Below are 10,064 nucleotides of genomic sequence, written 5' to 3'. Positions count from 1 at the left end.
GTGTGCAGCACGCATTGCCAGTACAAATTTAATAAGCCTTGGCCTACAGATAAATAAATAAGATGTCTTTTATTGGCTTCAATATGATGTGCCATTACAATGTCTAGTATTGTCAACAAAGGCGTATGAGAAGTGTCAACCCAGGCCTTGAGATGGACTTCAAATTGAAGTATCCATGAAAGCGAGGGACAAGATCGACTACAACCGCGTCCGAACGAAAGACTTCAATTTCGGTTGCATCACTCAAAAACTACTGGCTTTGGATTATTCTCTCTCAAACATGTTACAGCAAGTAAAGCTCAATGCAATTACCCCATATCCATTCCTCCACCATCACAACACTGCGAAAGCATATCAAATTGCAGCTCATATCTATGGAACAGTTTCCAAAGTATAAGTTAATAAAAGCCCCATCCAAACTACTTAATCATTCTGCAACCCTCCTCCTTTATCTGGACTTGAGACCAGCTATGCATACAAAACACAGGCGGAGTTACATGCATTAAAGGGAAAAAAAAAAAAAAAAACAAACATAACTACATACTCCAAGAAAAAGAAGACCATGGACTCCTTTGGAAGTAATTTTCCACAAAGAATAAGCATATGAAATATTTTTCAATGTACACTTAAAACAATGCACAACACATCAAAACAACCATTCAAGCTAGCAACGCTCTTGAAGAGAGATAATCACATATCCTACTTTGAAAAGGCATGCAACTCTCAACACTCCCATAAGACGCTAATGCCAACCATAAGGAATCCAAGCAATTAGAAGAAACCAGTGGCAAAAGACAGAGGCGTCATCACTTTGACTAAGTTGATAAGAGAAAGCAAGAGTCAGATCCCCTTGGTAACAGATCATCAGCAACATCATTACCAGTACCAAATATCAGCAACAATTATTCAGCCAGCACCAAATAACATCAAAACGCCAAAACAGAACCAAAAGAAAATACATCTCCCATCATCTTCCCCAACATATGCAAAACTTTTACATGCACCCACGAATTAGAAAACCAAAGATCACTATAATGAGGAACAGAGCCAAGATTACTATAAATACCCAGAAAACATAACCTTGAGATATTTGAAAGATACAATCAGTATCAGTGTCCTTCCTTTGCTTACGAGTAAGTATGCCTCTTCCCTTTGCTTTCTCCAAACACAAGAACGTCTGCAAAGGTTGCTCATGAATAGCCAGCCACAATTCCTTATAAAAAGGAGAAAAATTATGGGAGGGAAGGGAGGAAGTTGATAATAACAAAGTAGCAACATCATAGAAGCAAAAACCAGTTGCAGCTAGCATCATTGATAACCTTACAAAAAGATCAAACAACCAACACAAGCACATACTGAGACAAGGCACAGCTTGGATGTAATACCACAGACAACATTGGATAGTCATCATCATCATCATCAACAACTAATTAATAATAATTCATACTATATATCAGAGAAATCACCATATCGTATCATGCCAAAGGACAAAAAACCCAATCCAGCTTCTATTTTCTTGCTGCCTTTTATCACTGATCCAAACATGAAAAACCACAGTAACAAAATTCAAGCCACTGGTCATCTCCAGAAAACAAAGCTACAGCACAAACTTCTTACGATAGAAAATGCCATCATCAGGGATTTAGACCGTGATATGATGTAAATGACTTGTCAGATAGAAAGGGTCAAGCCAGAATATATAAACCAGCATCTCTTTCCTGGCCTCCAATGTCTGTATACAGTTGAAGTATTCAAGAAACTATACCAACCTTTAAAATGCCACCATACCACCTACCTTAAGTTCCAACCCATTCAGCAACTACAAAACAGCAAGCTATGTGAACTGGAAGAGAACCCAAGAAGAAAACAAGACTCAAGGCATGGATACAAAACAAATCACTCCCCAGATGGATAGCAGTGCATATAAATCTTGAAGATCGTCACAATCCCAGAATATCAAAACCAGTTATATGACTCTAAACAGTTCCATGGGCAAAACTAACACAAATTATAACATAAACAATCTTAACCTAATCCTTCCATAGGGAGGAGTACAAAATAAAGTTAATTGACCATTTTCAAACCAAACATTGCACAGAGTTATTGATCAAACCTGTCCACATTTTCAAAATAATGGGGTCATTGGAAGAACATGCACACTCCACACCTGCACTGTTCTTCACATATTGTCTTACAATAAAAAAAGATAAAAGAAAAGAAAAATAGTATACCAAAATAAAATAAGCAAAAAAAGCTAAAATGTTGCTAACTAATATAAAAGAAGAAAAACACTCCTTTTTTCACCAAATATTTCTCAAAACAAAGATGAGACCTTGAAAACACACAAAGATTAAGTTCATATTTAGTTTCTCATTCTTTGGTATTTCAAAAGCAGAAAATCATAAATTTTATCTCCCTCCCTCCACGAGTTTAATTTCTCGGAACACCGAAGCCAAAAGAAAAGGATCTCGGTATCTTCCAGAATCTTAGTCCACATGCTCCTCACATTAAAACACTTGATCCCTGAAAACAAAGGCACGATAAAACGTACAAACTCATATTCAAATTCCATGTGCCTCAAAAATATGGATTTATGCTAGTTGACTATATATACAAAAAAGAAAGGGACTGGAAAAAGAAAAAAGCTCCAACTTATTCTTCGCTGATACTTCTCTCCACAAATACACCCTTGATCAACTATTTAGCCTAGAAATTTGTGACCAGTACTCAGAATCTACAACTATCAAGGATGCATAAAATCATAAGTTATAAACTAAGATCCAAAAAACCCTAGATCAATCATACACTCAATACAAGAAGGAAAACAACCACTTCAAGCAGCAAATCTCCAGTCTCAGTTACATTTGCAAAGACCAGTGTTGTCATATGAAGTTACCACCCCATCTGGAAAAAAAAATCTGCATAAAACCAACCACAAAGAAGCCCAAATTTAAGGATCATCAAAACTCAATCTTAGACAAACATCCAAAAAAAATACCAACTGCACAGACATTATCTCTCTCTCTATGATACCGAAAGGAAACTGGACAAATACAAAATTGGGGCTCTGATCAACACCCTAAACTTGCTGTGTATTACATGAACTCAAAAAAAGAAATATTTATGGACAGCCTGTTATTAATTATGGAGAGAAACACTTTCTCTATTATCTTTGCCCATGTTTAGTCCCTGAAATTTCTCAATGCTCTAGAGCAGATCCTGAAAAAAGCAAGGATCAAAATCTCATTCTTCTTAATCATTTAAAGGCATAGAGACTTCTCAAACCAATGATCTATATACTCTCAAACCAATGGATGGGAAGAACGTCCAAGTTCACTGGGCTGTAATTAAGAAGCATAGAACAAAAACCATGATCACTAAAAAAACATTAAAAAAAAAAAAAAAAAACAAAAGAAACAGAACAATGGTCCCCCATATCTTGTTATTGGACAGAAAATTTTCAACCAAAAACCAAGGGATATTCTCAAAACAATGGGAAGTGGCAGCAAGAACATGCAAGCTCGTACCCAAGCTGTATTTAAGAAGCCAAAATCTAATTAATGTTCAATATGAAAAAAAATAAAGTCAGTTTTCAAAACTTCCACGAGAGAGAGAGAGAGAGAGAGAGAGAGCAGCAAGGGTTCAGATATTAACAGATCATTGCAAAAGGAGAAAAAACAAACCACAGGCTTCCAAAAATAGGGACCCTGGAAAACACAAATCAATAGTTCAGATTCAAATTCTTGACCAGCTTAAGACATGTACTTTAGAAAAAAACAAAAATTAATCTCACACTCCCTCCCAAAGTTGGATTTCCCAGATCCATCTTTGTCCAGAGTCCTTGGATTCAAACAATGAAGCCCTCAAAACATATGCATGACAAAACATACCAAACTAAGATTAAAGTTCTCCAGAAATAGGGATTCAAGAATTATTGTTGATAAAGAAACAGAAAGGAGAAAGGAAAGCCCCAGTCACTATTAGCAAACATCTAACGTTTCACTGTCCACCACATTGATGAGATCCTGAAAAATTACAACCAATTTTCAGACTCTACCACTATGACAGATACTCAACACTATAAATTATAGCTTTCAGATCCAAGAAAACCCCTTCTCCTCATCTGAGGAAAAACCCTTCGCTCTTGATCAATCACAGCCCACATGGTCAACAGAAGGCAGAAACCACCTATGGAAACAATAATCAAATCTCAAGTTCAAATTCATTTGCCAAGAACGGAAGTTGTCATAAATTTCTTTGAACACAGAAAGAGCAAGATATTTAAATACTCTCTCTTTATTGCATCCCCAACCGAAAACAAAAACTACAAGAAGAATTTGAAAATTATCAAAAGCCAAATCTCAGAAACCCACAATACAGACACAGCATGAGCTAAAAACATCAAATTTTCCCTTTCTAATCATCAATTGATCTCTCTATGAATAAAAGTGTGATCTTTGGTTAACACCTTAAACTTGCAAGGTAGAATACCAACCAATGCAACAAGAAACTATGGTATCATGGGCAGATTATTATTTTAGTGAACACTTGAATTGTGACGCATGTAAAGCCATCAATTTGTCAAAGCATAAATCCAGATATTGCAAAAGAGAGCATCCAAAGCTTACATTCTTATTTTCAAGCAAGAAACTTTGATTTAATAACTTGGCCCTTTATCCATTAAATGGCAGAGACTTCTGTTCAGTCCTATCCACATGCCATCAAAACAACTCGCTGGAAGTGCGCTAATGCTTATAAGGAGATAGTGATCTAGAAGAACAAACCAATTTAATGATAAAGCTGAGGTCATAAATACTCTCTCCTATGCAGCCGACGGATCCAGGCAACATACAAAAGGCAAGCTCCAACTTAATCACCTTAAACTGGACATATTACCACATCAACATAACAAGAAATTACAGCAAACATATTATTGTACAAAAACTTCCAGTCTCTGATGCACCCAAGGGATCCTGGCAACAATCGAAAGGCAAGCTCCAACTTAATAACCTTAAACTGGACATATCATACCACATCAACATAAAAAGAAATTACAGCAACCAATAAAAAAAAAAAACGTCCTGTGTCAATAATTGGTGCACACGAAAATCCATGGATTTCTCATTGCACTTGGACAGTCCTCAAAAAGAAAACACAAACCTATCCAAATTTTCAAAATAATGGGGAATTTTGGCAAATTCGTACAAGCTCATACCACAGTTGTAATTTTTAAAATTATTAGTATGAAAGGAAACAAGAGATCAATCTCAATCGCTAAAAATAAGGGAAATAAAGACTTTAAAGGAATAATATTGGATACCACAAATTTTCTTAGGTAACAAAGGATATTCCAACTCATGCCTTACCTGATAAGCAGCAGAAACCAACTAGTAAGGGTAAAAAATAAAAAATAAAAAAAAAAAGGAGAAAAGAAAGAGAGGACCGTCTGTTTTACTCTCGAATATTAAAGAGAGAGAGAGAGAGAGAGAGAGAGAGAGAGAGAAAGGGGCAGTTTTACTCTCGAATATTAAAGAAAATCCAGTAAAGGGAAACTTCCCAAATTGATCCCACCGTCTGTTTGATTTCTCAGAATACTGAAATCTAAGGCATCCTGAAACAGGAAGCACCAAATTCTGATATTACAATCAAATTCACTCGGGGATTCTATTCATATAATAGGCAGGCAATCAATATCAGAAGGGCAAAAAGAACTCCCTGAACATGCCTAGCCAACGCATTCCTTAAATAAGAAGCTGGAAAAAAGCAAAAGAACAAACTTAGAAACTAGTTTTCTGTGCCTAATAACTAGTGATATATAAAAACAGTTTCCAAACACAAAATAAAGAGGGGAAAAAAGCTGCCCGACTACTCTGCCAGCAGAATATAGGATTCAGCCACAAGATCACTCCTTGGTCCTGTAAAATCACACCACCAATAAAATACTCAGAATAATTGGTGACCGCTATATGGAAATTCAAGCAAAAATTATTGACGAAAAGATCCAAGAAAAAACATTTTCTCAATCTTAGTTCAGGCCTCAAGAGGACAGAAAGAAACACCTTGAAGCAACCAAATCTACCGTTTTTCACTTGCTAAAGAGCACAACCATAAGACGACCAATTGATTTAAATCAGGAAACCACCAGAACTAACGGGAAACACTTGAATAATCCAAACAAAAGACTCGATTATCTATCCGCCACCTCTGCCGTGGCACACCGAAAAAAATTATCATGAATCAAACTCTGCATCAGAAATCAACGAAAAAATCATCAAGTCGTCAGAAGTACATGGCGTATATAAATTCAATGTAAAAAAAAAAAAAAAAACTACTTCTGATAACCAAGATAACTATGGATACACCTTAATCTTTCAAGCCTTTGTTCTGCTTAATAATCCAAAGCCTAACACCACAAAACAAGCAGAAACAACTCTAATTTCTAAACAATCTGAGAAATTGTAACCAGCTAATGAAGTCATTCTAAAAAGCCCCAGGCGGTTAAATCTTACGCACATTAATCGGAAACGGAAACGAAGACGAAACAATAAAAAAAGAAGAAATATTTCTCAGATACTTGCAAATACCGATCAAACCATCAATTCTCTTCTATGATCTTCTCCGATCTACTGAATCCCAAACACAAGTCTTGCACATAAGAAGCAAATCATACACGGACCGATATCAAATTATCTAAGAAATCAACTGAGCAACGCATGAAACGAAACCGATACAATAACATACAGAGAGTATATCTTAGTTAGGGGATTCGCAGAAGAAACTAAGAAGAACAACGTTACCAACACCTCCACACCGTCCGACACCCAACCCAACCCAACCCAACCCAACCCAAGACCCAAAGGCTACTTAGTAGAGAAGAGGTGGAATGGTATTTATATGCGGGAAGATGTGATGAACGGCTGAGATTAAATTGTGATTGCAGACGTTCACGGCTGGGATCTATTTCTAAAAAGAGAGTCGGTTACTTAACGGGGATGCGGTATTTAGCTAGCTTGATTTGTAAGCCGCGCGTTTTTATATGACAATCTAAATGCCAGGTTGGCTTTTCGATGGAGAAAATAATAATACTACTAATAAATAGTTATTCTCAAAATAAATAAATAAATGAATAATTAATTTAAAAAAAAAACAAAATAAACGATTAAAACGTATTATACTCCGTTTCTGATTGGCAAAGGGATAAAAGTATTTTTTTAAATATTATTCAAAATATTAAAAATTAAATTCAAAATAACATATTTAAGAATATATTTTTTAAATTTCAGTTATAATGATAATATTAAATAAATTTTAAATAGTAAAAGATAATTTAAAAATATTTAATTATTTTAAATATTATAATTAAAATATATTAAATTTAATTTTCAAGTAATTTTTAATATTTTAAATTAATGTAATCAATGATTTACATTTTCTTATCTACCAAAAAAAAAATGATTTACACTTTCCAACAACAGTTATAATAAAAATATAAAAATTGATATATATTATTTCATATTTAAATTTTGTCAAAAAAATTTATATAGTACTCTAAATTTTAAAAGTGATTATAATTTAAAAAAATATTTTAATTTTATTTTTATAAACATATTATAAGATATTTAAAAAATTTAAAATGTGTCACAAATATTTTAAAATTTTAGAATATTATAGATATTTTATTAATAATATTTAAAAATAAACTTATATATTTAACCTAAAAATAAAAATTAAGTCTGAGATGATCAACTTTGAATGTGCGGCGGCAGCGAATTCGGAACTTCCTGGATGACCTCTGCCTTGTGCTTCATATTTTAAATTTCCAATATAAATACTAAGCATTATTTTATAAAAACTAAAATTAAATAGTAATTTTTAGCTTATGTAAGATATTTAAAGTTTTTTAGATAAAATTTAATAGTTCATTAATAAAGATAATGAGCAGAATACAGTATAATATTCACATAAAAAAAGAAATATAAATATAAATAATTAAAATATTTTATTTAAATATGATTTAAATTGAGTAAAATAACTTTATGATAGTAAATAGTCTTTTTTAATTTTAGATGAATAAAAAGATTTTTTGTCTTTTTTGAATTTTATTATCTCTGTGACCGGTAAAAATTAAACCATCATATATCAATGGAGAAACAAGTCGCAATACTAAACTCTATTGATAGAAGATCATTACTTAAGTTTTCAATTAAAATAAATTAATGATTTGAATTATCAAATAACTCATTCAAATATTAAAAAAATTATTAAATAAAACTCTATTAAGAGGATCTTAGATCTGCTCATAAAATATATAAATTTGAGTTAAACTCAAATATATTCTCAACAAACATATATCTTAGAGTTTATTAGAAAAAATTAATAATAAAAAGGAAAAAAAAAATCTAGGGTAGCCACCGATGAAAAACTATCGATGGCCACCCAAAAATAAAAAATATGAAAGAAAAGGAAAAAAGTGAAAATTTATATTATATTTTTATTATTTACTTTATGTATGTTAATCTTAGAAAAAAAAATTCTAATCATTGGATTTAAACAATAAATTATTGCAATGATGAATAATAACATCTCGTTAAAAAATATTTTTAGTTGTATTTTTTACTAACCAATTATCTAGCAATTTCTAAAAAAAAAAAATTATATGAGTCTTCTAAAATTTACAAACTATGTATGATGTCTAGAGAAAATCAATGCATAATCACTAATGTTTGAAATTAAACTACAAAGTTGGGGCTTGAATTTTCTTATACAAACTTCACAGACCAATTTGCTAGCTTCTACTTGAAAATTATAAACAAAGGTCAATTAATCACATAAGAAGATTCAAATTAAAACTTTGAATACTCTCCCTCTCATGAGAATTATTCACTTTTGAAAATAATGGCTCCAATAACTGGCCGTGCTAATGGTTGCACGTTAGAGCTTGAAATGTAATGGCCAAGAGAGGTCCCTTGATAAAGCCCAATGAGGTATCGGAGAAAACACGCACAAGAGAATCACTAACAGTGCCACCAAGGAAACTGCAGGTGCATGATATGTACTGTTAACATAATTCCTGTAATTATGCTATATAAATTTTTTATAATATTACATAAATTTTTTATAATCATGCCAATGAATATAATTATATAAAATTTATATAATATAATTACAACAATTATGCTAACATATATATATATATAAACCTCTTTTAACCACTGTCGCCTATACTACATCAATCAGTATTAACTAATTGATAACGCTTGTTAGAAGGATCCAGTTTCATGCACATTCTATGATGGCAGGTGTCGTTTTGTTGGCCACCCAAAATCAACCTCTGTTCATCAGTCAGCTTATTAACTAATTGATACATCTGGGATTACAATTTTTTTTGCTATCAATGTCGAAACAAACTCTAGCTATATCTGTCAACACTAATACTCGATTTGTCGTCTCCAAAAGAGAGAGAGAGAGAGGGGGGGGGGGGGGGGGTGTCTATCTTATGTTTTGCAGCCTTCCCATTGGGTACCTAATCATTTTCTTAAAATTTTTAAAAATTATCAACTCAAATATTGTTATTTTTTGCTTCCGTTTTCTTATAACGTTAATAAGCCAAATTCCAAGCCTTCCATTTCAAAATTAATGATCGTCAAATTACACAAATTAAATGTAACAACCCAAAATTTTTAAATTATAAATAAAATGAAAAAGAAATATTATGTTATTTGTAACACCCCTGATTTTTTATATATTATTATTGGGCTTCGTGTAGGTATCCTCAATTCGCGGAAATTCGACAGTTGTCCGGATCTGTGAATTCCTACGCAGAACAGACTACCACGAAAAGTCTCCGAATTGGATCGAGATTTTGGCTACCCCACCATTGTTAGGCATCCCGAGCACGTTCCCGAAGTCGGAATCGGCAAAGGTAAACCCGAACCTTGCTTTTTCGTAATTTTCTAGTGCTTAAATAGGATTAAAAATCCATAAAATATTCGTGGTAGTTTAGAAAATTACAATTCTTTTTGCAATAGCTTAGTAATATTTCTAAGGACCGCGGGGCAGAGTTT

The sequence above is a fragment of the Hevea brasiliensis genome, chromosome 12 (genome assembly GCF_030052815.1).
Source record: "Hevea brasiliensis isolate MT/VB/25A 57/8 chromosome 12, ASM3005281v1, whole genome shotgun sequence".
NCBI lineage: Eukaryota > Viridiplantae > Streptophyta > Magnoliopsida > Malpighiales > Euphorbiaceae > Hevea > Hevea brasiliensis.
Note: the sequence above shows the minus strand (reverse complement) of the source record.